Below are 15772 nucleotides of genomic sequence, written 5' to 3'. Positions count from 1 at the left end.
TACTTTCTCAGACAATGTCATTCATAAAAAAAATAATGTCTATATTGGAGTCTAATTCAAAATGTTGGGTGCCAATTTCACAGTGGTTTAGTGATAGTCAACAAAAGATAAAGTCAACACAAGTATGTATATGTGCACCTCGGATGGCCACAGCCTACACCATACTACATACCACATAGGAACAATCGCAAAATCTGAGAACTGGCGTGCAAACAAACATGAAGAGGACAACCACAGAGCAAAGACAATAAATAACCACAAGTACATTTTGGACTAGTCTTATAAAATAAAACTACAAACAATACATTGAATATCAAAGGTAAATCACAGAGTTTGAAGAATACACTGACCACGCAACAGACAACATATTGCATTTTCGCACACAGATAGCATAAAACATTCTATCCTTCGAAAGTAACATTTTTTTTTAATCAAAAGCTTTCATGACATCTTATACTTGCAATGCCATGGGACCGCATATACATTTTTTTTAAAGAACGTTGCAAGTTAAGAGTAAGTTAGGGTTGCATATGCACCTTTATTTGGAATTTCCCCCTATATTAAAATTTACATTTTTAAAGTTTCAATTAACAGTAGTTATAGTCGTAACATTTTTAGAAATAATATTTAATGTAGCGTGTGTAGGATTGTTTAACATTATGCTATTTTAAGTTTGAATGTTAGAATGTTGTCTGTTATTATGTGTTGCTACACACATAAAATGTTAGGTTTCATCCTGTATTACTGGTCTTAAGTGCATCCCTACACAACATTGAAGCAACAAATATTTTTTTTATAAAACTGTAACTAAACGCCATATTTCCATTTCATTCGCACAGCGGTCAATAAAAAACAAAACAACTTTACGTTTGTGGTTGCCGCGCACAGAGGGAGTAGTCATTAATTTGCGTACATGATGCAACCTTTGCCTGGCAACCCTAATTCGCCCCGAAGATTAAAAAAAAAAAATGACTGTACTGAAAGACGTGAGGGGACGTATTACCATATTCAAATCCAATTAATTATTTCTGATTTGCATATCAAGCAGATGTCGGTCATGGGAAAGTGTCTGTTGACCGTGTCTCACGCCCGCCTCCATTTTGAGTCTGGCTCCACTCCCATCTGGCGGCCATCTTAGGCAACAGTACAATCGCAGCATCGGATGCTAAAAACAGGGCACGGTTGGCATCTGTTCCAGCTTGCCCTATTTTAAACAACAAATAGTCGGGGCGATGGAACCCCGCTATCTACCCATCACCTGTCTTCGGTTGGGTCCGTTATTTTAGTCACAAAGCTTCACATCACTTCCTGCGCAATCCAGACCCAAACCCCCTCCTCCGAGAATAACAGTGTTATGTAAGAGCCCTGAAAACATTGACTATAAAATCCGCTTTGAGGATAATTCTAATCTACGACAGAGACGCGAATATCCCTCCCCTAACATTGTACACTTTGAATCGGATTTGACATCTGTGACTCAGTAACACAAAGCACACAAAATACTGTTAAAACAACACCTCATAAATCAGTGTCGTTGTGTAGGAGACGGATACATTCACATGCAGAACTTTTTATCCATCTTGCATTGAATACAAGTTACTAAGAATATTGTTATTATTAGCAAAATAAAAATTATCAAAACAACAATAAAAATACTAGTATGTATGTGTGTGTATATATATATTTTTTTTTTTTTTTTCAAAACTATATAACGACTTTGGTGCATGGATAACATGGATTGTTGCTTCTTGGTGAGAATTTTCATATCCACCCTACTGACCGCTCCTTCATACTGGGTTGTGAAAAAAACAGAAGCATTTCTTTATGGGAGGTGCAAGTGGGAGAATGTTGTAGCTGGTGTAGAGATTGTGTCTACTCTACTGTAATGCATTCTGATTGTTCGTTTCGGAAATTGACTCTTTTCTCATTCGTATATTCTTAATTGCAGTCTCTGAGATTTTCTTCAATGGTTATTTTACCGTGGATTTCTTTAAGCTTAATTTATCTTGATATGTAAAGGACAAAGTTACATGTTGCTACAGGCTAACACCATTGTATGTCACATAATCAACCTGTAAAATATTGACTTGCAGCTATGCATAACCAAGATATTGGCTCCTCAAATACTATTAAGGTAGGTGTACATTTACTATTATTAACACTACCATTACATATTTTTTAAATAAAAACCTAAGTGCCATATCTATTTGGCTGGCCTAAGACGGCCGGACAAACCGACATGTGCTCTCTACAGTGCCCACCACTCCTTTCCCTGCCAAGGTCCGGCTCCACCCTGCCCTACACTGACATCGGGTCAGTAAGTCAGTAGGAAATAAAATTATAATATTTTATTTTCATTAATTTTATTTGTTGCTGACTGACTTTGACAGGTGGGGCGACGCTCCTCCGCCAGGCTAGCTTGATTCCAGTGGCAGAGTGAGCAAGGGACCCACGTCTGGGCATACCGTGCTTGTTTCTGGTCCAGGGAAAACCTGGCTTGGCAGTTCGGGCTGGACTGTTCCCATGAGGCATAGGGTCAAGACTGATTTGCATATAGTTGGGTCTTAACTGAGGTGGCGAAGTGAGCTAAAGAACAATGATGGATTCCACACAGATCTGTGACTGGGGGCGAGTGTCTAAAAAGTTTCAGCGCTCCGTCTATCATCTCCTTGTGTTTGCTTTGTTCGCCCTAAGTTGGCAGGGTATGCCCAGACGGGAGTCCCTTGATCACTTTGCCACTGGATTCAAGCTAGCCTGGCTGATGTGGGGTGTTACCCAAAAACCAGTCCCAGGATGCTTGTTTCCAGACCAGGGAAAACCTGTCTGGGCAGTTCGGACTGGACTGTTCCAATGAGGCACAGGTTCAAGACTGAATTGCATATAGCTGGGTCTGGACAGGGGCGACAAAGTGAGCTAAAGAACGATGATGGATTCAACCCAGAACTGTGACTAGGGGGGAGTGTCTGAAAAGTTTCAGCACTCCGTCCATCATCTCTTTGTGTTTACATTTTGGAATCAAACTTTGATCTTACAATTAAGAAACTTCGCTTGTGAGGCCTTCAACAAGGTTAGCGAATGTTGGCAGAACATGGAAAATTTTAAATCTGTGCAAATTGAAAAATAATTTCTAAATACCCAATAAGACTCCAGAGTGACCACTGATTTTTTTTTTTTTACTGGGCATTCAGAATTCTGATTAATCATCTTGACCAAGCAGAATTTCATTGGAATGGGTCATTGGAATTTCAATCTACTGGTCGAAGTCTTGAATTTCTAGAAAGATGCTGTTGTGTGACGGTATCTTTGTGAATGACCGTTCTCTCCAGTCCCTGCCGCTCAGTCGGAATTTACCCATCATGCAACGGACTGTCATAACCAGGTGTGTTAGATGGCAAAACCTCACATCTGAGTCACTTTGTTACAAATAATGTATTTATTAGTTATAGTTATTCAGTTACTGCAGATACCCTTCTGGGTCATTCTAGTGTTCTAATCTCCCTGCCTTATTTAAAACTCTGGATTCTGCTTAACTTCCGGCTTCTCTTTGACATTCACAAGTCCTGACCGCGGTTCGGATTCTGCCGCTTACGAGCTTTATCTCAGACCCCCTTGTTCTAGAACCACATTTCCTGAAATATATGCTTCCTTTCTCTGCTGCAGTTATACCCCCTGAGAAATTAAATGCCCCCGTCTTACGTCCTCTCTCTACCAAACTATTTAGATTTAACTTTTTTCATCTCTCGTCAGTGGATTTGTGGCACAGCCTTCAGGCCTAGACTCTTGTAGACTGCGTCTAACCTGTCTTCCAGGCACCCGCATAATACACTATGGCCCTGCTTCTGAGTTGCTCATGGGTCGGAAATATGAGTTTTAACACATCCGATAATTATTGGATGCGTTAAATAACTCAACATTCGTTACATTTTGTTAATGGGGAAAAGCATACAGTATTTACCATATCATACGGATTTTGCTGCGTTAAACACCAAAATCTGCTTATTATTCCCCAGAAACTCATAACGGGGGCTGTTTGTCCCACCCGATAAAAAACAAACCCTGTGGTATTGTTAGGTCCCAGGTGCGATAAATAGCGCCTATACTTGTAATCAGACCCTAAGTGAGGACGTGCTACAACCAGGTGGCACAAAACAAGTCTAGGAAAAAAAATGTCTGCCTGTTTTGATCAAAATCCTTTACCAAAGTGAGAAGGTGTGTGAATCTAAACTAGTCTCAAATGGGAAGTTTGAGATGGTCAGGTGGAAATGTTCAAGCATAGCGCCCGCCTTGTCGTCCCCGTCTAAGTCTCCCAGGGAGGTGAGTGGAAGAAGGAAGGTACGAACCATTACTGCACCCACAGCCGGTGGAGTTGACCAGACATGGCCTGGTTGCCATCGGGGCTTGGAGTTGACTATTTTTTTTAACTATTGCAGTACTGATCAACTTACAAACTCAAAATCTGCATTTACGTACATTCCATGGTGCTGTGTGCCTTTGCCACATTTTATGGTGGTAAAATTATGCCAATTCGGTTTCTGTGAATCAGAATTATCAATTTACTCTTGCAAACATTTTTATTTTGCAGACCAAAGTTAAAAACAATGGAATAGAATGGCAATCAGAGGAACTTCGAAGTAATGATGGACTTCAGTAGTTTTTGCTATTACGTTTTTGCTCCTTAAATTTATAGAGCGCAAACTTAGCCATGAGGGTAGCAAAAGGCTCTCCAAATGAAGGTGGGGTACCAATGCTGAGCACGTGAGAATAGAAAGGCAAAGAAAGCATGTTTCTTAAACCTTACATGGATATGTAAAAGTTTAGGAGGGGTCGCGTGGACAGCTTTGAGAAAGCGAAGACATGTTCACCCAAGGGCTTGCGGGCTTCAAGTCGGAATCGGTGAATAATGGCGCAAAACTGAATCCAGCATCAGAATTCAGCCCCATCAGTGTAAAGCCGGCGGTGTGCTATTGAGCGTGTGTCAAGTTCCCATGAAGGCCTCCGCTGAGGTTCTGCATAACGCCAAACCTCAGTGATATATGTGACTTTGAATGGAGACTGTTGGCGAGGAGACGTTAACCGAATGATGTCCGCTTCATGTTGCAGACACCGACCCAATGGATTTTTAATCTGACCGTACCACGTGTGTATCTATATAATTATTACTTGTACACATTTCGTTCTTACTCAAACATATCACTTAACCCCTTCGCTGCTGGCGGGATTCCCCCGCTGTGCTGGGGGGCGCGTACAGCGCCCCCATGCTCATGGCGAGGTCAGCTCGTCATGAGCCACGGCGCTCCGGTGCTCATGACGAGCTGAGCTCGTCATGACCGCGCCCGTTTAAATGGAACACTCAGCACAGCAGGGGAATCTGCCCAGTGTGCGAGCGTTCCATCTAACGGGCGCGGTCATGACGAGAGCACCCGAGCGCCGTGGCTCATGACGAGCTGACATCGTCATGAGCGCTCAAAAGGTTAATAAACGTTGTCCCTGGAACGCAAGTTTATAAAAAAAACAAAGTGAGTCTATGAATAAAGATGCTTAGTTCGCATAAGAGTGAATCCCTGAGCTGACCGGCAGGTTACCCGTTTGACCTTGGCCCTCAGCCCAGGCAGGATTGGAGGCCTTGGTAGCCTGCTACCTCAGCCGCCCGCTGGACCCATGTCATGGCGGTGACTTTCTGCAGTTCTCTTTGCACTGTGCATGCTGGGACATGCAATGTCACTCAGCCCACTAGACCTATAAGCAGTGCTTTAAAGGGGCAGGTACTGAGTACCACGCAAACAAATGATGGACGGAATGCTGAATAAATCATACATTCACCCCCAGTCAAGAGATCTGTGTTGAATCCATCGTTCTTTTGCTCACCATGCCTCCCCAGTTTGGAGTGGGTCCCGTGCTCTCCTTGCCACTGGAGTCAAGCTATCCTGGCTGATGAGGGCTGAAACCCCGAAACCAGTCCCAGGATGCTTGTTTCCGGTCCAGGGAGGACCTGGCCTGGCAGTTTGGGCTGGACTGTTCCCATGAGGCACAGGGTCAAGACTGATTTGCATATGACTGGGTTCAAACTGGAATGGCATTGTGAGCAAAAAAACGATGGATTTAGGCCCAGATCTCTGTACTGGGGTGAATGTATGACATTGTTCTGCATTCTGTCCATCAATTGTTGTTTTTGCAGGTCTCACTATTTTGATTTGGTGGACTGACTGAGTGCACTTCTCTGCAGAGGTGCAATACTTTAAATGGGGGAGTACCGGCACTAAAGTAAATAAAGCAAGTAACAAACATGTCTAAAGCGCTAACGTTCAACTAGCAGGTATCTGGGCGCTATGTACTGTGCGTAGGGAGTGCAGTACTGTATTGCTAGGTTCCCAAAGACAAGCCTGGTTAGCACTGTCTGAAAATCATCCCTAGGACATGGGGAGGGGGGCAGAGAACGGCTGGGGGGGGGGGGGCACTGAAGGACGGTGGGACTGGAGCAGGGTCAGTCGTGTCTCTTGTGCTCCAGCTGACTCGAACCCCAGCTGCTGCACCTTTCAGAGGCACCAGACTGTCACGACATCCCTAGATTTCCCTGAGGGCCTGGGCTTCTCGGTCTGACGCCCAGCAGGCTCCGCCCCCTCGTCGGCGACGTGCCTCCTGCGTGACACGTGCACCGCGCGCCCCAGCACGACGTCACCGGACCGGCTGGAGGATTCTTATTTCCCGAGAAATGTCCAGCTCAGCTTATCCTAATCAATGAAATGCAATTAGCCGCACTGGCCGGGCACGCGCCACTGCATCCGGTGGGCAAAGCCGAGCGTCTGATGCAGGGCACGAGGGTCACGCAGGGCGTCTGTGGACCCGGGGCACGTGGGCGACACAGGTAGGGTGAGCAGATAGCAAAAATAGAGGAAGGACTACACATTTACATCAATAAAGTGGCAAAGAATGACAGCCCTCATGCTCAAAGACACACAGATCAGGCACTAAGAAAATAAATAAAATGTAATGTTTTAAACCACCATTATACCTGTTAATTAAATTGCTTACTCAGAGCAGCTGCTTAGTAGTCCTGCTTTGGAACACCTAAAAAAGTGCCTCTCACTGTTTTCAGTCGACCCTCTCAAAAACACCGGGACATGAGCTACTTTTACCGAACTCTGCTGGCACAGCTGTTGAAAAACCAGGACAGTCCGGGCAAACCCGGGACGCCTGGTCACCCTAAACACAGAACATCTGTGGGCCTCTGGGCACAAGGGTTACGCAGGGCATCTGTGAACCACTGGGCATGTAAAGTAAAGTCCACATTTGTAAAGCGCACAATCACCCGTAAGGGTCTCTAGGCGCTGGGGGCCGTCGGGAAGATTAAGCGAGCTATTGCCCAGAGTCACATGGTGCTGGGCTAATCTGCCGCCGGAGCCGGGGATCGAACCGTGGTCCCCAGATTCCAGCGTCAGTCGCCCTGGCCGCGGCGCCACACCTCTCCCTATGTGGGAAACAGCGGGCGGAGCCAACAGGCACGTATGCGATTAACCCAGGGCAGGTGGCTAACACTGCACATCTGTATGATTCTGGGCATGCAGGTAACACTCGGCCTGGCACGAACATTGGGCACGCGGCTAGTTAGAGGTGGGCATGTCACGGAAAGCTCCGGATCCCTGGCACGGGCTCAGCTCGAGTTCCTTCTGGAATACTCGAGTCCACCCGGTCTGCCACCCAGGCTCTGAAGTCTGTTCCAAGATTTAAAACAGGAAGAACAGAGTGAGAAAGAGACCCCGGTCCAGCGGCTGGACTACACAACGTTTATCCTAAAACCCTGGGGTCAGTCTTACCAGATGTGCCTCGCGCCACTGCTCTTCTAGGGGGGTCGCACTTCATAAAAACCTCCAATAAAAATGTTTTAAAGCCTCAAAGTGTGGTCTGGGGCCTGCTACTGACGGATAGCAGTGCCAGAGACAGAACTTTGGATACAAGTATCCACCAGACATTGGGAAATGAGAACTGAGAGGTCATCAAAGACAGGAGGGTCTGGTGGGCTTAATGTGTGGAGTAACACATTGGAAGTAAGGTATCTTTACGGTCATCTTACAGACAATATATATATATATATATATATATATATATATATATATATATATATATATATATATATATATATATATTTTTTTTTTTTTTTAAATGGCTAAACCGTGGTGCAAAGCCGAGGGGGGCGTAAGATGATGGTGGGGCGCAGAAAGAGTTATCTTCTTGGGAGAAGGAAAGCATTTGTTACTATTGGCGTATGCACTGTATGGGGGCGGCGTTGAAGATGCCTCGTCATCAGATGTGGAGGCCACAAGCGTAACACATGGGCTCGGTAGACCCAAGGAATAAGACACCGCCACCTGTCCGAGTGTATGAACAGCAAACAGTATGCAACACACGTGATCACAAGCAGAGTTTAGACTCTAGTGAGTAGTGATAGCCCCCTGGGCCACACAGAAAGTGTCTGGACTGCCTCTTAAGTGCTGCAAGGCCATGCCAGGGCCAGAATGTGTACTAGACGACATATGTCTATTATGCACATATATGTTTGCGCCTTGGCAATAAAGTGAATGAGACCCAATACCAAATGTTATTTAGAGCAAATGTACTAACACACATTATTACTAAAGTGCAAAGGTCAAATTTAAATTTATTACCATCCTAAAGCAAGAATGACATGAGGAAAACATTGTTTACCGCTTCACGGATTGTGTGTACCAAGCACTTTACACACACAAACAACTGCGCCTCCTCAATGTGATTTTAACTTACTGCACTGATGTAACCCGTTGCATCCTGGCTTTGGGTAAATAAATTTGGCTAAATGAAACATACACACTAAATGTAAGTCATAAGCCATATATGCAGGTGCATGTAGCATTAATGTACTATCTATTACTTCTGTGGGGGGAGGGGAGTGGCCTCTTGAACCACTCAAAGCTCCACGTCATGGCCCCTCCCACACTCAACAATGGTTATAAATAGCACATTAGAATCTGCACATACAGTAGATATTACAATCAGAGGTCACCGCCTGTGTCTTGTGTGAGGCTGAACCCCCCTGGAGCAGCCGAGAAGTGCTGAGGGTGCTGTTTGTGGGGCTGTACCAATGTTGGGGTGGGGGTTGGTTGATGGAGTGCCTGAGCTAGCATGGTGGATGCTGAGGGGGGGCAGAGGGGGGCCTGAGATGTGAGTGTCTCTGATGAGGATGGCAGTCACCCTCCCATGCACAGGACCACAGACCCTGTTTACGGATACAAATCACCAGAAGTTTAGAATAAACCTAAAAACCTGGCTTTTTTAGCTCTGCCTGGCCACCTGTCTATCTCCCCTGAGCATCTGCTGGCGCTATGAAACCTACGGGTGATTGACGCGCCTTACAAATACAAATACAAATACACAGTGAAAGGTGAGGCTGCCATCTCTAATGCTTTGGACGCTTGACCTAGGGGATGGAGTTTCCTTCTCACTGACTCCCAGGGATCTTGTCTGCAGAGAGGGGGTGTGCGCACAGCAGCTGTGGAGGGGTAGCACACCGGGGAGTAGAAGGCCAGGCCGACCCCTGCCGGAGCCCACCAGGCCGGATAGTAGGGGGTCTTAGATTAAAGATGCATGCAACACCTACAGGAAAATGTAAACCCGCACTGCCTCTCGTCTCCTCCTCCACTATCGCTCTCTCTCTCTCTCTCTCTCTCTCCTCTCTCTCTCTCTCTCTCTCTCTCTCCTCTCTCTCTCTCTCTCTCTCTCCTCTCTCTCTCTCTCTCTCTCACTCTCAGTACTTCTCTCTTTACTTCTCTGTCTTTCGACCCCTTTTTCTCTCTCCCTGTCTTTCTTTCTCTCTCCCTGTCTTTCTTTTCCCCTTCCGTCTCTGTTTCTCTCCCTCTTTCTGCCTCTTTCTCTCTCCTTCTGCCTTCTCCTCTCTCTAACTTTATCTATTTGTCTGTCTCTTCCTCTTTTTCCCTTCTCTATGTCTCTGTCTCTGTTGCCCCCTCTTTCTCTCTCTCGCTCTCACAAATATCCCTTTATTTCTTACCCCGCGGGACAAAAGTATTTACAAACTTTGTGAGTATTGCTAATCTGTGTGCTAACAAAACCTTTCTAATACCTTTAAAACAAATCGGTTTAAGGGACATTATGGTTAATATCTAAAACGTAATAATATCTTTAAATGTACTGTTTCCGCGAACTATGCACCTGGAACATCCACAGTTCACTGCTTGTGACCTCACATGTGACATCACAAATAAAATCACAGCGATATTACTGATGACATCATCAGTGGTAACATTGATGACATTGCTAACAAAACACACCTTTGTCTTTACCCGCATTGGTTTGCAGCCACTGAAAATATAACCTTTCTACTCTATATGATTTCCGTGAGGACATCTAGTGGCGGACAGTGGTATTGGATAAAAACCTGCCTGTGTAATCTGTGTGAGGGCATCTAGTGGCGGATAGTGGTACTGCAGGCCCACATCTGCATCACATGCGTGTGTGTCTGTATGACATTTGTTCAGTGAATTTAGAGTCCTACCTGCCTGTTTAATCTTCGTGAGATCAAATTGCTGACTGTGCAATGTAAACAAACACCCAGGGACACTTTTTTCACTAGAAAAATATTTTTCCGCCCGTCCAATATTTGGTCGCGCCCTTCCTTTCTGGGGGTATGGTGAGGCCAACATGCCTCCTCCCAGTCAAAGTAACAAAAAACATAATAATAATAACAACATTTAAAAAAAAAAGTTTAGTATGTGGTTCACAAACTCCAGGGCAGTTGATGAACTTCAAAATTTCTGAAGACAGCCAGTCAGATCCCAGTATGATATACATTTTGGTTATATTTTTTATCTGCATTTTTTGTACTTTCCAAAATCAGCTGTTCAGATTTTATCAAACCAATCAATACTGATAAATTAGATAACATTTTATATTCTGATTCAATTCTAGTGTAAATTTGTCAAATTGTGTACTGTACCGGAGTCCAAAAATTCCTATGTGTATTTGAAAGGGACGTGCAGGTACCCCTAACTTTCCCAATATTTTGTGGTGTCTGCATGCCATAGAAGAAAGCCCAGTTGTCACCTTGTATGTAGGAAAAGATTTTAGGCTCAATTTTTTAAGCCACTTCCTTAATTACGTAGGCCACACCTCTTGGAATGGATTAATATGTACTTTTTTTGGCCACGCCCCCTTTAAGAACTCCCTCCTCTTTCATCGAACTTAAAAGTCCTGATTGGCACCAAACACTTTTTTTTGTCTCTATAACCTTTCTATATATTTACTGCAGAAAGTTCCCTGAAACTTAGATCCTGGTGCACGGACAGCTCTACACAAAAGTCGTAATTGAATACAGGAGTGAATACAAATACTCCATTTGCGAGTCTCAAATAGCGATTTTTTGAGAATCGCTATTTGAGAATCGCAAACGAGGTGTATTTAATAATTCGCAACTAGTTAGCGATTTCTTGCCATTCCTTAATTGCGATTAGCAAATTGCGAATCGTAATTAAGGAATACCTTCCCATTCATTCTTATGGGCCAGGTGGCCCGTAGGAATGAATGGGAAGACATTCTCAATTAACGATTCGCAATTTGAGAATCGCAAATTGAGAATGCAATTTCAAGGGTGCCAGGGTGTCCAAAGGACACCCTGATGCACCCCTGAAAGTAGCATCTGTGCGCATGTGGCGCATATACATGCCCTGAGGGCATGTATGTGCGCCACATGGCATTTTGAAAAATGCCAAAAAGTGCACTTTTCAAGGAAATCGCAAATTACCACCAACTTGAAGTTGGTGGTAATTTGCGATTTCTTAAGGAGAAATCGCACAATTCAGGTGCTTCATACATTTCATTTAAGGAATCACAATTTGCGATTCCCTAAATGTAATCGCAAAATAGTGAATCGCAAATTTTGCAATTCTCTAATTTACGATACACTTTTGGGATGATACATCGCAAAAGGCCTTTTCCCGTTCGCAAACGGGACGATTCTGAGAATCGGCCTGTTTGCGAACGGAAAAAGGGCTTGATACATATGCCCCCTGGGGGTCCAGTTTCACAAAAATATGTGAGGTTTCAAAGAAGTACTGCACAACATTATTTAGAGACAACAGAAATGTTAAGGTAAGTCTGGAGCAATTATTTCAAATGCCAGGCGGCACTCAGCAGACCGCCTGCCTATCGCGGGCGAACTTCCACCCCTTCGAATTTTCCAGTTGTGCTGTTTTTTTAAAGCTTTAGGCAGCCTTTATCTTGGATTCTGATGGCACCCAGTGGGGCTTGCACCATTCAAGGCAGCCAAATGGGGCATTGAGTGACTAGATCAAAATAATCTCTGTACCTATTTATTTTGTTATTCGTAAAGCACTGTGCTTCATCCACTTCAAAGCGCTAGCCCATCTCACTGGTGTACGACTGGGTCAAGCAGCTCTACGCTCTTTATTGCTGGGCCCGGGTCCTGAGATGGCAGACTAGGGGCAATGTACTACCTCAGTTACCCTGGCTGCAAAAGCTGGGAGTGCTTTGAAGAAAGATTAACTAGCAGTAGGAGGCGCTACTTTGAGTTTGCATAGAGAGGCAACACCAACGTCTTGATGAAAATTAAGCTAGTCTGGGGCTCTGGCAGTGCCGGAAATGGACGATGAGAATCCATTTTTTACTTCCTGGTTCTTTTACTATGGTTACTGATTTTATCAATTCCAAAGGAAATATTGCATTTCACAAACAGAAAAAACAAAATGGCGGCCTTTATGTTCTACAAGAGCAATTGCATTGAGGCCTTACCTGTCCAACTTTTTAAAGGTGAGGTGATGGAGTCCCAGAAGTGGTCAGGCCTGCGTTTGTGTCGCTGGAGATGTATAAGACGACTCTTGTGTGTTCACCGGGTTTTCTGGGATCCATTCGAGCTCGCCCGATGCTTGCGGTCACTGGGATGCTGTTGAAGCGTCGCTGAGGGGTTATTTCTAGGCTCAGTCTGTGCTGCGGGGGTGTCCTGCAGGGTCAGTGGGTCATATAGAAGGGTTTCCATGCTCTTCCTGTCAATGCACTGCTCCGCCTGGAAGGGTTTCAGCCCTGTGATGCCCCAGAACCATTGCCTTGTGGCTAGAGTACAGCATAAGTTGGCCCTCCCTGGCTTTGCTGCATTGTCAGAGCTTGGCTGTGGGTCACCCTCAGCCGGCAGGGAGGGCAGGCTCCCTGGGGGGCTGCAGGAGTGTTGCCTCGTTGTTGGAGCTCAGCTCTGCCTTGTTCTTTGTTGGCAGTGGGGGATACACATGACTGGAACGCCCTTGAAGTGTTGTCGTGAGGTTGGACCATGGTTCTGTTTTGTTCTTGGCCTGGGTGGTGCAGTGATGCTGTCACAGGGATGTGGCTGAAGTGTTGTTGTGTGGCTGGATGTCAACCTTCTTCTCTCCTGGCTGGCAGGCGGGTTCAGTCACTGCGATGGGTGCTGTTGTAACCCTCCTTCATATCAGGAGTTTTAGGGTCCTGCACTTAGCACGGAGACAGGTGCAGTCACTGGGATGCATTTAAAGTGTTGCTGTGTGGTTTGGGGCTTGACTCAGTCACGTGTGTGGCTGGAGTGAGAGACGAGAGGATCAGTGCTGTGACTGAGGTCCTGCTACAGCTCTGCAGCTCAGCTGCTGCTCCTCTTTGTCTTCCTTTTGTCCAGAGGTTTTTGTAGGTTTTGGAGACTGCTGTGTTTGCTTTGCACCTGGAGTGGGTGATTGAAAGAACTGGCAGCGGTGCACGCATGGAGCTGGGTTGAACCATGTTCTTATGTTCCAGAAAGGGTGCAGTCGCTGTGAGGTGCCTGAAGTGTTCGGTTGGGTTTAATCTTGTTTCGGTCTTTCTTTCGGCGCGTGGGTGCAACAGTTGGGAGGCGGCTAAAGCATACCCTCGTGGTTAACTTCACCTCTTTTTTGCTCTTGGATGGTGAAGTGCAGATACAGAAAGGAAGCTATTTTGTTGCAGCAGCGAGGCACAGGCGACCCATTCCTGCTGTAGAAGGGAGATGAGAATGCCCCACCCTGGGGATGTGGCGCGGTTGGCAGCATGCTGACCTGGCAGTAATTAACCCCTCTGCACACTGGGCACCAGGGCTTTTCTTGGTCTGGTTTTGGATGTGTTTTTTCTGTTTTTATTCACAGATTTTGCTGCACAGGAGCAGGTTTTGAGAGAGGCTTCTCCTCTGCTCACATACTGATGGATTTTTTTCTCTTTTTCCTTCTTGATACTGGCTGTCTCTGCCTCCCAGATCTTGCTGGACCCATCTTAAAACCTGCAAACAATGAGATAAAAAGAGGTTTTAACTGTTGTTCCTTTTTATTTGCAATTGAAACAATGTGATTGAATAGTTATTTAAGTCTCACACTCTGCGGAACTGTTGGCCTCTAGGCGCTGGGACACACAACTGACGAAGATCAAGCATTACATGTGATAAGACAGGTTTGTTAAATCCTCTTTCAAAAAACTAATTACTGCTTATTAAAAATTAAGATTTCATTCCACAGTGTGTGAGCAAGCTATAAGTTGCATCTACCTGACTACGAAAGAAGGAAATCCTCCCATAAAACCTTCTGGAAGAAGGCAGGAGTGGCAGAGATGGCACCCACTTTCCCTTCTTTCAGAGGCAGTGCAAGCTTCTCTCGCATAGAAAACAGTATGGCAAAGGTAGCAGCAGGGCAAGCTCCTCTCTCATGAAGAACAGTATGACAGTGGCGCCATCAGTGCAAGCTTCTCTTACATTGAGAGCAGTAAACAAGTGCATGCTTGTCTCACGTTGAGAGCAGTAAAGAACCGTCAGTGGCAGTGCAAGCTTCTCTCGCATAGAGAACAGTATGGCAAAGGTAGCAGCAGGGCAAGCTCCTCTCTCATGAAGAACAGTATGACAGTGGCGCCATCAGTGCAAGCTTCTCTTACATTGAGAGCAGTAAACAAGTGCATGCTTGTCTCACGTTGAGAGCAGTAAAGAACCGTCAGTGGCAGTGCAAGCTTCTCTCGCATAGAGAACAGTATGGCAAAGGTAGCAGCAGTGCAAGCTTCTCTCTCATGAAGAACACTATGACAGAGGCAGCATCAGTGCAAGATTTTCTTACTTTGAGAGCAAGAAACCAGTGCAAGCTTGTCTCACGTTGAGAACAGTAATGAACCACCAGTGGCAGTGCAAGCTTCTCTCGCATAGAGAACAGTATGGCAAAGGCAGCAGGAGGGCAAGCTCCTCTCTTATGAAGAAAAGTATCACAGTGGCAGCAGTAGCGCAAGCTTCTCTTATATTGAGAGCAGTAAACCAGTGCAAGCTTGTCTCACGTAGAGAACAGTGGTGAACTGTCAGTGGCAGTGCAAGCTTCTCTCGCATAGAGAACAGTATGGCAAAGGCAGCAGGAGGGCAAGCTCCTCTCTTATGAAGAAAAGTATCACAGTGGCAGCAGCAGCGCAAGCTTCTCTTATATTGAGAGCAGTAAACCAGTGCAAGCTTGTCTCACGTAGAGAACAGTGGTGAACTGTCAGTGGCAGTGCAAGCTTCTCTCGCATAGAGAACAGTATGGCAAAGGCAGCAGGAGGGCAAGCTCCTCTCTTATGAAGAAAAGTATCACAGTGGCAGCAGCAGCGCAAGCTTCTCTTATATTGAGAGCAGTAAACCAGTGCAAGCTTGTCTCACGTAGAGAACAGTGGTGAACTGTCAGTGGCAGTGCAAGCTTCTCTCGCATAGAGAACAGTATGGCAAAGGCAGCAGGAGGGCAAGCTCCTCTCTTATGAAGAAAAG

General features: G+C 45.4%; 1 long non-coding RNA gene across 2 annotated transcripts in view; it reads right to left on the bottom strand.

The window, feature by feature from the left end:
- The window catches only part of LOC144799721 (uncharacterized), a 121678-nt gene that overhangs the window by 48868 nt on the left and 57038 nt on the right, over positions 1-15772 (bottom strand). For both annotated transcript variants that reach the window (XR_013603863.1, XR_013603864.1), the window contains exon 2: positions 12793-14287. This is a non-coding gene — a long non-coding RNA (uncharacterized LOC144799721). The remainder of the gene's footprint in view (positions 1-12792; positions 14288-15772) is intronic.

Source organism: Lissotriton helveticus, chromosome 12, assembly GCF_964261635.1.
Source record: "Lissotriton helveticus chromosome 12, aLisHel1.1, whole genome shotgun sequence".
Classification (NCBI taxonomy): domain Eukaryota; kingdom Metazoa; phylum Chordata; class Amphibia; order Caudata; family Salamandridae; genus Lissotriton; species Lissotriton helveticus.
This window is presented reverse-complemented; position numbering and strand designations above follow the sequence as displayed.